This window comes from Triturus cristatus, chromosome 1_2, assembly GCF_964204655.1.
Source record: "Triturus cristatus chromosome 1_2, aTriCri1.1, whole genome shotgun sequence".
NCBI classification, from domain to species: domain Eukaryota; kingdom Metazoa; phylum Chordata; class Amphibia; order Caudata; family Salamandridae; genus Triturus; species Triturus cristatus.
In genome coordinates, this window is record NC_140580.1 from 836,912,914 (window position 1) to 836,934,077 (window position 21,164).

The 21,164-nt window shown below is 47.4% G+C and overlaps 1 protein-coding gene across 1 annotated transcript in view; it reads right to left on the minus strand.

The window, feature by feature from the left end:
- Positions 1-8,502, minus strand: part of SH2D5 (SH2 domain containing 5) — a 139,590-nt gene extending 131,088 nt beyond the window's left edge. The window contains exon 1 of the mRNA XM_085608957.1: positions 8,425-8,502. The gene's annotated coding sequence lies outside the window, so the exon portion shown is untranslated. The remainder of the gene's footprint in view (positions 1-8,424) is intronic.
- Positions 8,503-21,164: the final 12,662 nt, after the last annotated feature.

Consider the following 21,164-nt stretch of genomic DNA (forward strand, 5'->3'; position numbering starts at 1 on the left):
TAGATACCCCTGCCCCAGGGGAGAGCAGTGAAATATACCCCTGCGCCAGGAGATAGCAGTGATAGATACCCCGCCCCAGGAGAGCAGTGATAGATACCCCCGCCCTAGGAGAGAGCACTGGTAGAACCCCCACCCCAGGAGAGAGCAGTGATAGATACCCCCATCCCAGGAGACTGCAGTGATAGATACCCCGCCACTGGAGAGAGTAGTGGTAGATACCCCTGCCCCAGGAGAGAACAGTGGTAGATACCCCTGCCCCACAAAAGATCAGTGGTAGATACCCCTGTCCCAGGAGACAGCAGTGGTAGATACCCCTGCCCCAGCAAAGAGCAGTGGTAGATACCGCAGCCCCAGGAGAGAGCAGTGAGTTACCCCTCCCCCAGGAGAGCAGTGATAGAAGCCAGACACCCGCGCTGCCCACAAAGACGCCATCCGCAACCATCACCACCTCATCAGGACTGCCAACAGGACCTCCTTCTCAGACCACCTTGACAACAACGCACACAACAGCAAGGAGCTCTTCAACATCGTGAAGGAACTCTCCAACCCCAGATCCAACGCCAAAGACATCCCACCCTTGCAAGCCCTGTGCGACTCCCTCGCCGCCTTCTTCCACCGGAAAATCACCGACATCCATGACAGCTTCAGATCCTAGACGGCCCCTGCCGACCACACCGTACCGAACCCACCGCACCCCACCGTCCATGACACCCTGACAACCTGGGCCAACATGAGCATCGAGGACACAATCAAGACCATGGGAAAAATCCACTCCGGATCCCTGCCCGACCCTCTCCCGCACCACATTCTCAACAAAGCCAGTAATTCCATCGCACCCCACCTGAACAAAATCATCAACCTCTCCTTCGAGACCGCCACCTTCCCTGAGAACTGGAAGCATGCAGAGATCAACACTCTCTTCACTACTGAAGAAACCCAAGGCGGATCCGAGCGACCTCAAGAACTTCCGGCCCATCTCCCTGCTTCCGTTCCCAGCAAAGGTCATCAGGAAGATAGTAAACACCCAGCTCACCCGTCACCTCGAAAACAACAACATCCTGGACCCCTCCCAATCAGGATTCCGCAGCAACCACAGCACCGAGACCGCCCTCATCGCCGCCACAGATGACATCAGGGTCCTGCTAGACAACGGCGAGACGGCAGCCCTCATCCTCCTGGACCTCTCCGCCACCTTCGACACCGTCTGCCACCGCACTCTACGCACACGCCTCCACGACGCCGGGATCCAAGAGAAGGCCCTGGACTGTACCTCCTCCTTCCTCTCCGGCAGAACTCAGAGAGTCCGCCTCCCCCGTTACAATCCAATGCCTCCAAGATCATCTGCGGCGTCCCTCAAGGATCCTCACTCAGCCCGACGCTGTTCAACGTCTACATGGCCCCACTAGCATGCATCGCCCGACAACACGACCTCAACATAATCTCCTACGCCGACGACACTCAGCTGATCCTCTCCCTCACGAAGGACCCCCTCACCGCCAAATCCAACCTCCACCTGGGAATGAAGGCCGTCGCAGACTGGATGGAGGACAACCGCCTCAAACTGAACACAGACCAGACGGAAATCCTCGGGTCCAACCCCTCCGCTTGAGACGACTCCTGGTGGCCCACGTCACTGGGATCCCCCCCGGCACCCTCCGACCACGCGCGCAACCTGGGAGTCATCCTCGACTCGAAACTCTCCATGACCAAACAAGTCAATGCAGTCTCCTCCACCTGCTTCAACACCCTCCGCATGCTCCGCAAGATCTACAGATGGATCCCGACAAACACGAGGAAAACAGTCACCCAGGTCCTAGTCAGCAGCAGACTTGACTACGGAAACGCCCTCTACGCCGGAGCCTCATCCAAGCTGATCAACAAACTACAGAGAATCCAGAACGCCTCCGCACGCCTGATCCTCGACGTCCCACGCCGCGACCACATCACCCCCCACCCGAGGAACCTGCACTGGCTCCCAGTCGACAAAAGAATCTCCTTCAAGCTCCTGATCCACGTACACAAGGCTCTCCACAAAACCGGCCCAGCCTATCTCAACAGTCGGCTCTCCTTCTACGTACCCAACAGAAAACTCCACTCCGCTGACCACACCCTGGCCACGGTCCCACGCATCCGGAGAACTACGTTCGGAGGCAGATCCTTCTCCCACTAAGCCGCCAGGACCTGGAACACCCTCCCCCTCTACCTGCGACAGACCAAAGACTTGCTGACCTTCAGGAGGCAACTCAAGACCTGGCTCTTCGACCAATAGCAGCAGCATCCCTCCCCCCAGCGCCTTGAAACCCTCATGGGTATGTAGAGCGCTTTACAAATTATTGATTGATTGATTGATAGATACCCCCACCCTACGAGACAGCAGTGATAGATACCCCCGCCCCAGGAGAGCAGTGATAAATACCCCTGCACCAAAGAGAGCAGTGGTAGATACCCTGGCCCCAGAGCAGTGGTAAATACCCTGGCCCCAGGAGAGAGCAGTGGTAGATACCCCTGCCCAGGAGAGAGCAGTGGTAGATTCTTCTGCCCCAGGGCAGAGCAGTGATAGATACACCTGCCCCAGGGAAGAGCAGTGATAGATACACCTGCCCCAGGGAAGAGCAGGGAAAGCTACCCTTCCCTCCCCCACCCATAAGAGAGCAGGGAAAGCCATTTCTTCAACCCCCAGGACAGAGCCCTGGAAGCCAACCAAGTCTATCACTGAAAGCCATCCCACCCCCTGCTAGCCCCCTAGAAAGGGCAGTGGAAGCCTTCTCACTCCACCCCAGCCCCCCATGAGAGCTCAGGAGAAGCCATCCCACGTGCCCTTCCCAGAAGAGAGCAGTGGAGCCATCAACTGCCCCAGCCGCAGAAATACTACATAACCTGAACCCCCCCCCCCCCCCATCCCAGGAGAGAGCAGTGTTACCCTTCTATTCCTCTCACCCGCCCAACAGAGAGCATTCAACACCAACTCAGTGTCACCTACGGTCACTACAGTATAGTAGTGTGTGTTTTTAAAGACTGTCAGTGCTCCGAAAGCATTTCAAAAAGCTGGAATGTCAGGCCAGAGAATGCAGTAGAATGTGAAAAATGCAGTTTTACCTACCCAGGCCAGAAGGGGGATCTGACCCGTGGCCCCTCACAGAGACAGGCTTGACCCTGCACCAGTCACTAAAGACAGCCCCATGTCCGCAAAAAGTATGTGAAAATCTACAGAAATATTTTCATATTTTTATGGGGATGGTGATAGACAAGGAGGGGATAACCCACGGAATCTGCGGAAGGAACAGTGGAAATGTATGGTAATAGAAGTTTCCCAATGTAGTATTAAAATTAACTGCACCCCAGGTGCCTCGTTTCAATATTCCTGAAAGTTTAGAAAGCAAAGTAATTGAATGTGAGTCCTGATATCACGGCATCTGCCTCTCCTCACAAACATCTCCCTCGCGTTACCATGCGAGTGATGCCAAGGGTCTCTGCACATTCATATCGCCCGCGCTCTTTTTATGTGTTTTACTAAGAACACAGAGGTGTTGTCTGCCACATTCACTCTTCTGCTGTAAATGTTCACTTCAGCACAGACTTACTTTGCTGAGCCGACACTGTAATAAAAAAGCAAGCACTGGCAACGCCAAACGGTCTAGCTTATGAGAGCTATTGCTTTGGCAATGTTCGGTAGCCATGCTGTACACCAGCGCAGATGCTTTGCAGTGTGGCTAAAACTCATTTTAAAAAGCACTATTACACAGCCAGGGCTAATGCACTTTTACCCGATACTGCCCATTAAACTATCCCAACCATCAGATGTCCCAATCTTCCCTCACACTGTCCCCTTCTACCTTCAAACTAGCACTTCTATGCTCAAATGATCCCTGTCCTTTCAACCTAACCTCCTTCACCCAAACTGCACCAAAACAACATCTCCTACACTAAAACGACTCCAACTTCTCGCTGCCCCATACTTTTAGACTAGCCCTCCACTCTAACTACTCCCTATTGTCAAAGAACTCTGCCTACAGTCAAAGTATCCCCACTTTTAAACTGCGTTCTAGAACAAAGTCACCCCTTCAAACAAACTACCCCTACCTTCATGCGAACTCCACCTTCAAACACCCCTCTAATGCAGAAACTACCTCTATTTGTAAACTATGCCCTTCCAACTTCCTCCCCAACACCCATGCTACCCTATATGTTGTCACATCCCTCCTGCCCTCAATATACTTTTAAATTGTCCCCCCTCCTAACTACTACTCCTACACTCAGTCTCCTAGTATCAACTTACCCCGCACACTCAGCATGACCCATTTTACCTGAGCAAATCTTCGATGTCACAAGGTCAGCCTCAATCCCCCATACCCCTTCCCTTTCACTATATCAAAGATTTCTAGAACTAGTCTTATTCACTGATATTGAGATTCACCCTCCCTCATCTTACTTTTTATAATTCCATAAATTGAAATATATGCAACATAATGTTGAGTAATCTAATTCTAGTCGCGTAGCACAAAACCCCTTAGAATTCTTGCAAAGTGAGTGTAATAGGGTAGAAACCACAAACAACAGGCCTATAACTCCAAGCAAAGCCGTATCAACTAAACTAAATCCATACAAACTAGCGTAGCCCAGCACAAACAACAGACAATCGGAAATTCAAAATATTTCAAAGAATGTTAGGAGTAATATTTGCAAAAATTACACACAGTGTCAAATTTATCCATAGGGGTCTGTCTGCATAAAATAATTGTATTCAAGGGTTTACGCCAAACACAAAACTCATGCAAAGCATAGCTATCTCTGCCTTTGCATAAATGCAAAATCATATTTATTGTCGGAAATAACAGTTATTTGCATGTTTGTGGCTGATGCCATCATTGTGGCACAATGTGCAGTGAATACAATGCAATGCAAATGTTGGTTGTGCAAGGGAGACTGTTGCACAGCGTTGCATGGCGTGAATCTTGGTAAATCTGCTCACAAGTGTACTGAATTTAGAACGTGCTGGATCAATAACTACATACAATTCTAATTAACCCTTCAACACCCAAACTACTCCATACTCCTGCTACCTCTGCCCAACCGCGGTCGGTAGTAAGGAGTAACTGCAGGGCGGTGACGTGGGGAGGGGCAGGGTGGGGGGTAGTAAACTATGGATTACGGAGGTTTACAAGTGAATTAACATATACATTTTAACCTCAGCCTTTGATTTTGTTAGTAGATCACGTTTATGGAAGATTCTTTTAAATTATGGGTTGGATGAGGCCTTGGTCCATTTTTTGGCGTATTTGCACAGGGATTTAAAGGCACGGGTGAGGATAAGCAATGATGCGGAGGTTTCTGGGGATATTGTCATTGGTAGAGGTGTTAGACAAGGCTGTGTTCTAGCCCCTCTACTTTTTATTCTTTATATAAATGAATTACATAATTCCCTGTCTAAACTGACCAATGATGTACCGAAAATTAATGGCAAATTATTCCCCGTGCTTTTATATGCAGAGGATGCGGTCCTCATAGGCCGCACCCCCAACGCACTTCGCACTTAATTACGGGTTCGTGTCTTTTATGGACAAACTGGACCTTTGCACTAATTTTAAAAAATCTTATATAATGATGTGTGGGCCGAAAAAACACTGCATTAATTCTATAACATCGGGCAGCGAATCCCTAACACGCACAAGCACTTTTCCTTTTCTGGGCTTAGTTTTTTCAGACTCAGGCTCTTGGCAAGTCCATGTAGCCCACAGCAGAAGCAAACTTTCCAAAGCGGTTAATTCTATAATTAGCCTTCGGCAGCCAAAACCTGCCTATCATTGTCTGATTTACTGCACGTTATCGCACTTTATTTGTAACATACTGCTGACTTTGCACATTGGTCTAAATCTCGTACTTTGTTATTAATGCTGCTAGATTTTGCAGGTTCGTCCAACCTTTTTACTGTGATTTTACTACTGTAACTTTGTATTTGTATTGGATGATACTGTATATTTATACATTTTAAAACTTGTATTGTATTTGCTATTGGTAGTGATGAACTGTGCTTTTATGGATATTTTTATCCGAATAAAGATTATTTGACTTTGACTAACATATAAATTTATAAAACGAATTTCGTTGCATGCACTGCATCCCCAAATTCGTTTTTATTAATTTATATGTTAACTTACCTGTAAACCTCTGCAATGCATAGTTTACTACCCCCCACCCTGCCCCTCCCCCTCCCCACGTCACCGCCCTGCAGTTACTCCTACTACCGACCGCGGCTGCCTCTGCCTTATATTAAACCATCCTATACTTAAACTATCCAACACCTTTAAATTATTCCTTCTACCTCAGATAACCCCTTCTATCCTCACACTACATCACCAAAACTCACACACTATTCCTCGGTTTGCAAAACTGCCGCTCCCAGACGACCTACCTTTAAAGTACGTTTTATATACTTAAGCAACATCTTACCTGTTAAATGCCATTCCCACCTTCAAAATACAGAGCCTCTCTCCTAAAACATCTCCTTCTTCTGCGATTGATGCAAATACCACATTTGAATATTATGCAAAGAAAACATATAGAGAATGCCCTGTGCAACGTGCGGCAGAAAATACACAAAAGGTTTCCTGGACATGTCGGAAGTTACTCTAAGAGCCAACAGACATTTCTCCGAGGTCATCGATTTTATACGCTTTGGTCCTTGTCGCCCTGACGTAGTCGGCGGGCACTGGAAGAACAGAGGCTCGAGGAAAGGGGAGTGCGTGGGGGGGGGGGGGGGGTGGTTAGAGGGTGTCACTGAACCCTGGCTAACAGGCAGTATATGTGTTGTGGAAAGCACACACATAGGGTGGGGCTGCCTCTGTACAGAAAGAGAGATTTTATTCGTTATTATCTGCTACACCAGAACACACAAACAGAAGGGGTTAATGAATTACCGGCATCCCCACCCACCACCCCGCCTGCGGCACAGTAGGACACTTCAAGGAAATGGGTCCTGTCCGGGGATGTCAGGCACCATAGCTGATTCACCCACCGTCATCGGGGAGCGGTGGTAGGGGTGCAGGAAGCCATCCCAACCCCTGCACGCCCTCTCCCTGGCTGCACCGGAAGTAGTGGGCTGCTCAGACGTCACTTGTTGCACGCGCTGGAGCTTGTTCCACCGCGCGACCACATGCTGGAGCCCAGCCAGCCACGAGGATGAACCAGCTGCACGGGTGCGCTCTCGCCGTCTGCTGATGTGAAGGATTTTAAGTAGATATCAAACCATACACGACTTTCGACCAGACCTGGCATTTTAACCAACAAAACTGCATTCTGAGAACTTGTAACGTGGCTTTTTACGTTCTAAATGTATCTAAAATGAATTGTTATTAATCTCACCACAATAAACTACGGCTACATCAGTGTGGACCTGAGATGCTACTGGAACCGTATAAACACGAGACTGAAGATGACTAATGACACGCGTCCGGGTACCCACTCGGCAATTAGCATTGCACATGCAGTGTCTGCTGAGAGGCCTTGTATCGTATGGGCACCAAGTCTGAGCTTCCCATATCCACATGCGCACAAAGATGGGCAGTGCGAGTTGCACACAATACTGTGCTCAACAATGCGACCCCTGTGCTGAAGATCAAACGCACACTATACATAAATTGATGTAACAACGGATTTAGCTTCCAGGACGCCCTACATTACAGTATACAACCGTATTTGACGCACAAATAATTTGCAGCTAGGTAGCTCGTATTACTAACATATGTAGCGCTCGCTACAGCAGCCATTGCCTCGTCCCAGTGTTGAAAATACAAAATATTCCCCACATGGATGCTTTCAATTCATAGACCTCTGAAGGACACACATTTTAGAGTCAGCACTTTAAAGGATGAAAGGTAGCCTGCCATCACCGAACTCAAACCTGTGAAATGCGGGCACCCTTGCCCCCTTCGTACCTCTAACTGTCGCTCAACTCCTCCAATTCCAAAATGAATTAGAAAGCATTCCTTTTCAGCACCTACTGATATTCCTAAAATAATTCTTGTTAAGTTCACCTATTTCTTGTGCCTCTGTCGGGACGATTCACTTTTACTTTTTTGTATAAGCAAATGCATTCGTATATTATTTTTACTTTTGTTCGTTCTCTTTCCCTTTCCTCGGGCGTTTCTTTTACAATTGTTCATTGAATTTTATTTAGCATTGTTATGTCAAAAGTAAGCAACGCGTGTTATCTTGAGTTCTTTCCAGCTGAAGCACTCTGACAATCATCAACTCAGGGGAGAGTGGCATCACTTCGAAAATCTTTACATAAAAAACAGAACAGTACATAACTCACCAAGGAACGCCACCTACTAACAGCACTGAGAATATTTCTTCACTCCTCTGAGAGAAATACTCAGACCAAGGCCCACCTTTTTTCCCAACAAGCAAGTAAGAAAGGTTACCTACCGTTGTAGATTCTGCGTCTCGGTTCTTCCGCCTCCTGTTCGCACACCTGAGATGTCTGTCTCTGACGGGGAAGGGCTGGCTCACCCCTGCAGTGGCAGCTAAAGGGAAGTCAGAGCCGTGGGTGGCAACGCCCCAGACACCCTCCCTCCTCTTTTAACCCGCCCCCTACCTGGGTAGACATGGCTTTCCCTTCTCACACCCTTTTTTGTCTGTCAAATAGGATGACGCTCTACATATCTCTAGTGCCAGGATTTCCGAGGCCCCAGGCAAAATGTCAGTTTTCTGTTTTTGGCACGTCCTTTACGGTAGTAACCAGGACATTTTGGGGGTAACTTGTTGCCATTTGGAGTACTCTTGTGGGGCACCTTGAGGCAGATGCACACTGCGCCTTAACAATACCGCACTGGCACTAATGGCATGCACAAGGAAACGAGTATAATAGATATTGCGTGGTTCACAGGAAAGGAAGAGGAATAGACTAAGAGCTGACAACAAGCATTGGCAAGGCCAATAGGTCTTGCCTATGTTAGATCTATTGGCTTTGGTGGAGTGGAGTTGTGTGGACTGGAATGGTGTGGAGTGGGGTGGAGTCACGTTGTGTGGTATGCAGTGGAGTGGAATTGTGTGGAGTGGAGCGGCATTGTATGGTGTGGCGTGGCATTGTATGGAGTGGAGTGGTATTGTGTGGCGTGGAGTGGGATTGTGAGGCAAGGAGTGACAATGTGTGAAGTGGAGTGGCATTGTGTGGCGAGGAGTAGAGTGATATTGTGTGGTTTTGAGTGTACTAGAGTAGCGTGGAGTGCAGCCACGGTCCATGCAGGTAACAGCAGTGAAGCGGTGGAGCCGCGTTTGGGGGCATTTCGAGGGACGATGACGAGGGAAAATTAATTACTTATTTAATTTTCCCTCAGCATCGTCCCTCAAAATCCCCCCACCGCTGTTACCTGCACGGACCACGGCTGGTGGAGTGGAGTGGTAGTGTGGGGAGTGGAGGAGCATTGTATGGAGTGAAGTAGAGTGGCATTATGTGGAGTGGCACTGAGTGGAGTGACAATGAGTAGAGTGACATGTCAGAAAGCACTTCAACTCCTTGTCAGGGGCGATAGTATGCTCTATAAAAATACAATTACAATAGAGTAGAATGGCACTGCATGGAGTTCTGTGGCATTGCGTGGAGTGGCATTGTGTGGAGTGGAGTCAAGTGGCATTAAGTGTAGTGGCATTAAGTAGAGTGGCATTGAGTGGGAAGGAGTGGCATTGTGTGGACTGGAATGGTACTGTGTGGAGTAGAGTTGAGTGGCAATGTGGGGCATAGAGTGGATTCACCGGGGAGGAGGCTGGACGCATGCAGCACTAGGTTTTCTAGCGGGGAGTACACCTTGAACTAATGTGGCCACAAGGATTTCCCCCCTACCCCTCCCATGGGGCAAATAGGTTTTTCCAACAGGGTTTCTCTAAACAGGTGGCAGCTGGCAGTGGTAAGATTGGAGCCCAATATTTAAGGTCCTGACGAATGCCACGTACCCAAGTGGACAATAGAGGCAGAAACATGTTGACCCCCTATTAACAATCACTGATTCACAGCGGCGACGGGATGATGAGGTCCCCACTCACCGCACTTATATATTTTAATCCCACATAGTAACCCCATAGAATAAAAATTGTTCAGGTATACTATGATGGTTTTTAAATTCACTCACTCCTTTTTTTGTTTGGGCCCCCACTTAGTTTAGAAGTGCATCCCTGTCTTCAGGTGTATGCCCGCCCTCTATCAAACACGGTTTTTAGAGGGCGAGGACTGGCAGATGATGAAGCATGACACCTGGTGGTGTGTGATGCCAGTCCGTCAATTTTTGTGATTTGCCCCCACTAAATTGGGCATCTCTTAGACACAACTAGGGACGGTCCTTTCTGTGGTTCATAGCTTTGGTTGGAGGCTGACCATTCTCTAGTGCCCTAACGCCTCTAGTTCCCTCCCCGGGCCAGACCCTGGGTGTAACTGTGGTTCTTTGCATAGAGTGGAGTGCCATTGCATGGAGTGGCATTGTGTGGGGTGGAGTAGCATGACTTGGAGTGGAATTGTGTGAATTTGAGTGGAGTGAAACTGAGTGGAGTGGAATGGAGTGGAGTGGCATTGTGTGGCGTGCAGTGACATTGTGTGGCATGGGGTGGAGGGAAATTGTGTGGCATGGAGTAGAATTGTGTGGCATTGAGTGGCATGGTGTGGCGTTGAGTGAAGTGCATTGTGAAGCGTGAAGTGGCATCGTGTGGGCTGAAGTGGAGTGACATTGTGTGGAATGGAGTGTCATTCCGTGGAGTGGAGTAGAGTGGAGTAGAATTGAGTGGAGTCAATTAGGAAGTTTATTGTTCAGTTAATTAAAACTCACAATTAAAAATAATAACATTATTATCCATCTTTTTGATTTTTGCACCATGTGCAGATGCACCATAATGTACAGTTCATTAACAAGGAGTTTACTAATAATGTGGCGTGGAAAGGAGACCATGCCTGGGTCACAGTCCTAGCTTGGCATTGTTAGAAGCAGAAGAATATGCCAAGTTAAAGTGCCGATGCCTCAAGATGTAAACATGACCACTATAAATTAGCCAAATCAATATACACTTTAAGGCTTGCTTAAAGCGATTAGTGCGTAAACATGAATGGTGCAAATTAGCCAAATTAATACACACTTTAAAACTTGCTAAATTAAAGTGCTTAGTGCGTAAACAGATTACAAAGTGCTGGACAACTGTAAACCCTCGTCGGTTATGACCATATAGGGGGGCAAATCGGCATAAAATGTGCCCATAATCCGATTCCCAGTAAATCACTCCAAGCTATTCTATTTGGTGTTATCTAGAGACTAGTGTCTAGCTTGAGGAGTTAAAACAGACGCTGTACTCGACAACCAATAAACTACATGCTGAATAGCACACTAAGTTAAAATGCTTAAGGGGGGGGGTCAAAGTGCGTAGAGTTTGTGTCTTGTTACTGCAGATTTGTGCATAGTCAGTTTTCTTTCTGCCAGTGATATAAGTTTCAAGAGTTTCCTCTGAGTAGGAGGTCTTCTCCTTGAAGGTAGATTGTGGCCTGTCCACCCATACAAATTCCTTTCTTTCTAAGTGGAATTTCAACAGACCTGGTCATGATCTGACAGGTTCTCCTTCGTCATGCTTTTCTTTGAGGGAAGGGCTATTCAAAGTTACTTCTGCTGGGATTTTTTTCCATTTTTTATTTATTTTATAAGATCTTTGTTGATTCCCAGCTTTTCCTGGTCCCGTGGTGTTAAATGATGGGTCGAAGTGTGTTTATCTAAAAATGATAAAGTGTTCATACCCTATGTATTATTGTAGTATCCTGATTTTTCCTCCTACTTAGCAATCAGTATCCTCCTGTGTAGATTGTTTATTTGCCCTTGTGCCCTCGTAATGGGTCAATGTTTGAGTAAGTCTCTTTTAAGCTATACCGAAGAACTTTGTGAGGCAGCAGTTTAGTTGGGTAGCAGTAGAAGTGAAGCATAGCTTCACTGCCAGCAAGTCCTATTGCTGCTCTGTTTAAAAGTTGGACAAAGTAGAGTGTGTCTAATGTCCATTAGTCTTGGGCAAATTGAGTGCATAGGAGTAGAATTGTGTGGCACTGTGAGGAGTGTAGTGGCACTGTATGGCATGAGCTGGAATTGTGTGGCAGTGAAGTGGCATGTGGCAAAGCCCTTAAAACCCTTGTCAGGGGTAATAACCGTTATATAAATACAAGTATAATGAAGTGAAATGGCATTGCATGGAGTGGAATGGTGTGGTGTGGAGTTGAATTGTGTGGTGTGTGGCATAGAGTGTTACCGTGTAGAGTGGAGTGGAATTGTGTGCAGTGGAGTGGAATTGTAAAGCGTGGAGTGGACTGGAGTGGAATTGTGTAGCATGAAGTGAAGTAGAATTGTGTGGCATGGAGTGGAAGTGTGTGGAGTGGAGTGGTATTGTGTGGCATGGAGGGGGTGTGGGTGGTGGCCACGCAAGATGGCTGAACCACAGAGACGCTTCCCGCTGTTGGCTCTATATCCTCCAGCATTGAGAGTGCCAGACTGCCCAAGCGGGCAAGCGAGGAGACGGAGGGGCTCTTACATCTCCCCTGGGTAGCAGAGCCCCCTAGAGACAACTGGAAGGCTCCCACGGCAGAAAAGGTGGCGCCCGTCCATAGGAGACGTTAGACCTCAAGATGGCAAAGGGGCCCAGTGGTGACTTGAGCCTCGTCATGGGGTTTACCCCCAGAGTGAGTAACCCGGCAGGGGCCTTGGAGCCTGGAGACATTGACGAAGTTCCCTGAGAGAGAGTGGGGGACTCCGGTAGGGCCCTGTGGTGATCTGCATGCGGCACCCAGCTGCCTCAGGCCAGCGCCGACTAGTGGCCCCAGTTTGACGCAGCGACCCACCTGGAGGCGCCTGGCAGAGTGGTAGGCGGCCCACTGTGGGGCCAGTTTTTGTGGCAGAGTCACAGGGCGCTCCCCCTGAAGGAGTGAGGAGCCCCTCCATCAAATCTTGGGGCTCTCTTCGGGCGGGGAACAACCTTTACAACGCAACTTTTACAACGCACTACCTTTACAACGCATTTTTTACAACGCATAATCCATTACAACGCATGACATTACAACGCATGATACTACAACGCATTTTTAAAAACTACCTTTACAACGCATTCCATTACAACGCATACTACCATTACAACGCATACCATTACAACGCATAATATTACACTACACTATCCAACACTTACCCTACTGTTGCACCCCCTGGAGTTAGAATAGTAATTTTTACCCCTATACTATCCAACACTTACCCTACTGTTGCACCTCCTGGAGTTAGAATAGTAATTTTTACCCCTATACTTTCCAACACTTACCCTACTGTTGCACCCCCTGGAGTTAGAATAGTAATTTTTACCCCTATACTATCCAACACTTACCCTACTGTTGCACCCTCTGGAGTTAGAATAGTAATTTTTACCCCTATACTATCCAACACTTACCCTACTGTTGCACCCCCTGGAGTTAGAATAGTAATTTTTACCCCTATACTATCCAACACTTACCCTACTGTTGCACCTCCTGGAGTTAGAATAGTAATTTTTACCCCTATACTTTCCAACACTTACCCTACTGTTGCACCCCCTGGAGTTAGAATAGTAATTTTTACCCCTATACTATCCAACACTTACCCTACTGTTGCACCCTCTGGAGTTAGAATAGTAATTTTTACCCCTATACTATCCAACACTTACCCTACTGTTGCACCCCCTGGAGTTAGAATAGTAATTTTTACCCCTATACTATCCAACACTTACCCTACTGTTGCACCCCCTGGAGTTAGAATAGTAAATTTTTACCCCTATACTATCCAACACTTACCCTACTGTTGCACCCCCTGGAGTTAGAATAGTAATTTTTACCCCTATACTATCCAACACTTACCCTACTGTTGCACCCCCTGGAGTTAGAATAGTAATTTTTACCCCTATACTATCCAACACTTACCCTACTGATGCACCCCCTGGAGTTAGAATAGTAATTTTTACCCCTATACTATCCAACACTTACCCCACTGTTGCACCCCCTGGAGTTAGAATAGTAATTTTTACCCCTATACTATCCAACACTTACCCTACTGTTGCACCCCCTGGAGTTAGAATAGTAATTTTTACCCCTATACTATCCAACACTTACCCTACTGTTGCACCCCCTGGAGTTAGAAAAGTAACTTTTACCCCTATACTATCTAATACTTACCTTAAATGCAATTTAATATTATGCGTTGTAATGGTATGCGTTGTAAAGGTAGTATGCGTTGTAATGGAAATGCGTTGTAAAGGTAGTTTTTAAAAATGCGTTGTAGTGTCATGCGTTGTAATGTCATGCGTTGTAATGGATTATGCGTTGTAAAAAATGCGTTGTAAGTGCATGCGTTGTAAAAGTGTGCGTTGTAACGTCATACATCCTCTTCGGGCCCCTTAGATAGATGGTCAATGACATGCAGAAGGGGCACTGGTACCCTGGACTGCAGTGCTACCAACTGGAGGCCTAAAAAAGAAAGACTGTGGTCTGCCCATCCCATGAACCCTGTGCAGCCCTTGGAGGGGAGCGACATCTGCGGTGGGGCCCCTCTTTTAAACATGGGGACCCAAGTTGGAGTCCAGTGCGGAGGGTAGATCGCGGCTAGGGGACCCTGTTGACAGCCTGCTGTACAAGGGTTGCTGGTGCTGGTGAACTTGAGCCATCACTCACTGTATTGTATTGTAATTGCATTTATATAGTGCTTACTACCCCTGATGAGGCGTTGCAGCGCTTTTTCGGCAAAAAGCACGCTACTCCGGAACCCATAAATGATTAGTGGTGAATTAATATAGTGAAAAACAAATGCAATTTGAGTGGTGGATATGTTAGTTAGTTATTTGGAGTGAGAAGGATAGTGGAGGGATAGAAGAGGGAAAAAGGTTTGCATTTATATAGCGCTTGCTACCCCTGATAAGGTTTTAATCGCTTTTTCGGCGAGTAGCACGCTACTACGGAACCCATAAAGGATTAGTGGTGAATTAGTATAGTGCAAAACGAAAGTAATTTGTCGGTTATTTGGATTGCTACCCCTAATGAGGTGTTGATCGCTTTTTTGGTGAGTAGCACGCTACTCCTGAACCCATAAAGTATTAGTGGAGAATTAGTATAGTGAAAAACGAAAGTAATTTGTGCTTATTGCCATTTAATTGCACATTTCAAATGTACTCGGGGGCACTGTGACAAGCCTGTGCATCCAAAATTTCCTGCTAGTGGGATCTGGGACTGATGAGGGTGGAGGTCAGACGCCCCCCTCCTACTGCCTCTGAGACGGTGCTTACTATGAGTGGAGAGTCCCATTTCATCCTAGTAGTCCTAGTAGTAGGACGCCACACTGGGCGCAGTCAGTTCTGAGATGGGGGCTCACTCGACCACTGTGCAAGTCCACTACGGGTGCTAGACCTGGCCAAGGACCCGCACCGCCGCAGGAGGGCCCGCCGAATGGGGTGGCGGAGATCCCCGGCCATGTGGATTCCACGAGATACCACATTGGCTAAAATCCTTGAAGACATCAATACATTTAGAGATTACCTGGAACACAAGATTGAGACATTTGTGGTGGATCAGGAGATTTTGCGAGACGACCATCGTAAATTGAGAGCCAGATTGTCGAAAACCGAGATGGTGGTGACAGCGGTTCCTCTCCCCTTGGATGCTCTGGAGGAGCAATTGAGGGATCTTATGAGGAGGGCAGACAGTTTTAAAAGACGAGCGGAGGATGCCGAGGGCTGCAGCAGGCGGAACAATGTGAGGATAGTCAGGCTCCCATAAAAGGTGAAGGGATATGATTTATTTTCTGGAGACCTGGTTTGTGTTGACAGTGGCTCCACAGGGCCTGTCACCATTCTTGACCCCAGATAAGACACACTTTGTGCCGAGCAGGCCCCACCATCGGATCCGCTTGTGGGGCGACTGCTGCATTATCAAGACAGACACCACATTTTGCAACACTCTCGTGAAGCAGGCAGGTTTCAGGTGGGTAATCTGCCCGTGGCCGTCTACCCAGACGACACTATGGAGGTGCAGCGGTGCTGGGCTTCCTTCACGGAAGGAAAACGGGCACTTAGCAAGGCGAATATTTGCTACATGCTGCTTTTCCACACCGTCTTAAGTTACTAGTGGATGACAACATGCTCTTTTTTGATACCCCACCGGCTGTGTGGGAATGTTCGGAGATCCACTGAACAGGCACAAATGGACCCCCCTGCACTCACCCCTAGGCCCCAGAGGAAAAGAAGCAGAGGCCACAGCTGGCGGCGGGCACTTGTATCCTCGAAGGCGCAGGCAAAGCAGGGCCGCCTGGAGGCTATTGAGACTGCTAATGCCTTTGCAGCCTTTGCAGCCTGGAGACACTCTGACTCTGATAAGGGCTCCTCTATGTCGAGCTCCCCTAGCAAGGACTCAGAGGGGGAGCAAGAGACTGGCTTCACCCTGCCGGTGATCACTCCGCGCTCCACGATGACCTTTAGGACGCGACGTCCAGGCGTGGGCCTGGAAGGGGTGTCTACGTTGCCTGTAATGGAGGGGCGCCCCTGATCTACAGCTGCAGACACTGTTGCCGCACTACAGGTGAGCTTTAAAGAGCTCCTGTGGAGTACCTCTCGCTGTACCTTGTCGGAGACTCTGCAAGTATCTGGGACTAAAAATGCTGGGGAGCAGGTGGGGGCGGGAGGGCCGATGGCAAAGTAGTGATGCCACCCCTGCCTAACTCCTTCCGTGAGGGGGAATTCACAGTACATATTTGCACAATTGCTATTTGTTTCAGTTCTGATGGTTGGATTTTGGACGGGTGACCATTGCCACGTCGTCCTGGGGAGAGGGTGCTGGGACTGTTTGACACAGGTGGCAGGGGACTATGCTCATAACATTGGTCTCTCATTATGCTTACTGGCGGGAATGAGGCACTGGAATGGGGAATGGAGGGATCCAGGGAAGGGTCTAATGAAATCTCATGATGCAAAATGAACCCTCCCTTTTCGTTAGCTGGAATGTGAGGTCCAAGGGCTCAGCCGCGAAGAGGCACACAATTCTGTCTTACTTATGGCGTAGAGTGGTTGATATGGCTCTCCTGCAGGAGACGCATTAGAGAAGCATGGAGTCTGATGTACTGAGGCGGAGATGGAGATGCCGGTTATATGCTGCAACCTCTTTGTCCTTTGCTAGGGGTGTGGTGGTGTGGATCAGGCCGCGGATGCCTTTTGAAGTACTGTCCAATCACGTCGACAAGGAGGGAAGGTATGTCCTCCTCAGGGGGCAGATTCATGGAGTGAGCTGGTGCTAGGTAGTTTATGTGCCCCAAATGCTAATCACATGCTGTTTTACAATTCCCTGGTCCCGCTATTGGCGCTGACTCCAGGGGTGCAGATGATGTTAGGCGGAGGGACTTTAACACTGTGGGACTCTCCATGATGAGCACCAATTTCGAATAGTATAGTACAGGGAATGGCCCAGTTACCATTATGTATCTTTGACATGCTGTTTATGTTTAAATGGTCCTGCCTGCCCCAACCTGCTCTTTCTTGATTTCTGTTTGTTTGGCGAAAAGTCAATAAATAAAAAGGAATTGCTTGGCATGGAGTGGTATTAGATAGAGTGGAGTGGAATTGTGTGGAGTGGATTCTAATTGTGTGGCATTGAGTGGACTGGAGTTGAAGTCTGTGGCATGGAGTGGAGTGCAATTATATGGAGTGGAATTGTGTGGCATGGAGTGGAGAGGAATTGTATGGCACTGTGTGGCGTGGAATGGAATTGTGTGGCATGTAGTGCAGTAGAATTGTGTGACACTATGTGGAGTGGAACAGAATATTGTGGGACCAAACACAAATCTCTGTCGCCCTCTCTCACCCTCACCTCTAAATTGTCACATTTCACTAGAGCTACTCAGCTTAATCTGAGCCAGTGGTTTCTGGTGCTCATGACCAGCACTTAATTGTCAACACCAGCATTCATGACAGCCTGCCACACAGTGGACCTGTTTGTGTAATTTGGAGAGGAGAACAACAACAGTTGGTTATTTGTTCAATATACATTAAAAACTACTAATACATGCTGCCCAAGCAATTCTTATAGCTTTGGAGGCCTGGAATAGTCTGAATTGTCACACCAGTATGTGTGTGATGGTTAATAGTTGTGTGTTACTAGCACTGGCTGCATTAGTGGGAGCAATGGGTGGTGCAAGCCGCAGTGGCCTGCTGATGAGGGCTCGGCACCTATTTCACACCGTCTATTTTGTGCATATCTTACGTTGAACAATGTGCCTCTTCCCTGTCCCTCTCATTCTCCTCCGTTTACCTTTGCCTTATCCCTGCTATTTCCCTCTCCCACACTGTTGCCATCTACTGCACAGGTCACATGGCCCCAATTTCCATAGCAAAAAGGCAATTTTAGGCCATGTGTTGCAATCTGTTGGCCTGTTGTTGTCATGTGCATGGCCTGGTAATCGTAAAGCAGCTTCCTACAATGGCCTGAATGCATCATCAGCGATGGCCCACTCTGCCTCAGTGACAAATAACTAAGAAGTGGACCCACAAAGTCACTGCACCCCAATACTAGCCTATAGCATAATTGTTATAGCCGAACTTGGATCTGAAGACTATTGTGCTGATGCATCTGAAGTCTCACCTGCATCAATTCTGAACATTACACTTTTGCACTTTGATCATATAATGCAGCAAAACCTGACCTGGAACAATGCAGCAATTGTATTACTTAGACCTACAATTACTCAGTGCATCCACATCACAATTTAGAGCATCCCTTGCCAATGCCTTTAGACTGCATTGCCAGTGTCTCTAGTTCCTCAGAGTTAGTGCATTTGCAGTTCAACATCAGAGACTCACACACAGCACTGCCAGTGCACCTCAACTCTGGCATGAAGTACCCATGCCACTCCATGAATTTGTGCCTGACACTGCTCTACTAAAGAACCTCAACACTGACATGGATCGTCCTGTGGTGTCTTGCGAGTTAGAGATGATGGGACCCTTTTAGTTCATGATCACTCTGTAGAACAGCAACATTAGTGCATGGGTATGGGTGATGGAATTTATGATGTAGAATGTTCAGTTAACGGTTACACGCTGAGAATGAAAATACGTAATACCAAGCCCTGTGTGTGGCCTGATCATTTGCATGTACCAGGACTGGGGAGGATGCTACAGCTGGTGACGAGATAGGGGATTACGTGAACTCTGTGACCCAAAGAACCAACAGTGGTCTCCCAGTGAGTTTGCTGAGGTCCAGCAAACTGCTTGTGCGTGCCACGTGTGCATCAGTCGAAGTGAAAATCGACAGTTGGTGTGTGTGGAGTCAAAGCGCCACTCCTGCCAGTGCCAGGCCTGCGAAGAAAGTGAAGGCCTTACAGAAAGTTTCTTTGTCCTCAGCTGCAAAATTGCTGATAAAGTAAAAAAAAGAGGTACTGGGCCAGAACGTGACACACAACCGTAATTCAAACAGTACGACAACAATGAAAGCAGCAAAAACCAGGTACAGAAAAGCACTAGAGGCCGTGCTAGCTGAGTGCAAGGAAGTGCTGACAGCAAAAACATTTCTTTTTTAAAACAAAATATTTTTTATTGAGAGAGAAAAAAGCGACAATCATACAATAATCAATAATAGATACACAATACAGAGACTGAAATTAGTGCAGAACATAAAGCAATAAACAATCTTATACAGAAAATAGGTGTTTGGTGGGGAGGGGGAGAGGTCACAGTCTTTGGTTGACACTATTCGTCTTGGCAGGAAATTGTTACGTATGTGTGAACAGCAGTCGACCCCGGGGATGAGCCAGATGGAATGTTCTCAGAAGCATCCTGAAATTCCGGAGATGATGCCAGGGAGGGAGCAAAACATATCTGACACCAAGAAATGCTAAAGGCAGTGACAACCAGGTACGGAAAGCACAAGGAGCGGCAACAGCCAAGTGCAAGAGAACGCTGTGAGCAGAAGCAGGTAAACGCAGAGAAAACATTAGAGGTGGCGATCACCAGATATAAAGAATATGATTATGCTTACCAGAACCTCAGCAAAGAGAGTCATCCGACCTCAGCACCAGGCACCGCAGCCTAAGCAGAGGCACGGGGGTAGTGCTTACGAGGCTGGTGAATCCCATTGGACCAACTGAAAGGTCTTGAACGGGCAGTCAGAATTGTGAAATTTTTCAATGGCTGCTGAAAAGAGCGCAAATTATGATACTGCTGCTTTCTTGAAACCATCATCTCCCTTCAATACTGCCAACTAGCAAAATACAAGTGACAGATTGACTGCCTGGATTGAAGCTTTTGATGATTTGAATGATGCGCTGGAAGATGCAAATGACAAAAAGATAACTAAATATATACTATAAGTGAAAGAAGTGATAAAGACAATACCACAAGGTGAGGAAGTGACATACCATCAAATCAAAGAGGCGTTAAGCACCAAGTTCAATCCAATGCTGAATGTCGACTATGAATGGTACATCTTCAGTCACAAAAGCCAGTGAGCTAATGAAACAATGGATGAGTTTGTAGAAAGACTTGATTCGCTCATAAAGCATTTCAAGTTCAATGAGATCAAAGATGAAGAGTCCATGCGTCTCAGAGTAATACATGGTTGCCTCTCTGATTCCTTTAGACCACAAATGCTGAAAGAGACACTCAGCTTGCAGCGAGTGGTCATTGCTGCCAGAGCAGAAAAATGAGCTGACAGACAAGTAATTAACATGTAGGCCAGGATGGCCCAAAATGAATCAGCGCTGAGTGTGTAAAGTAAGTCAAAACACAAGGCAGAAGGACATAAAGTAATGTCTCCAAAGAAAAAGAAGTTGTGTTTTTGATGTGGATTTCCCTTTCCACATGAGAGTAGATGTTCCGCCATTGGACAGGTATGCCAAGAATGCGGGAAATAGAACCATGTCATGATAGTCTGCATAGTGAGGGAAAGATCAAGTGCATCACGTCAAGAAAACAAAATGAAGGCAAGATGAAGTGCGTCATATTGAGAAAACAAAATGGATGCTAGAAAGTTCCAGACGCAACATTCTATTCATTCCCTCAAGGACAAGCAGCAATATCAGTTAAGGCAAGTAGAAACTGAACGATGTCGATTGTCGTCAAATTCTTCTTCTAAAGGTTTGTGACCGTCATTGTCAAGATGCAGTGAG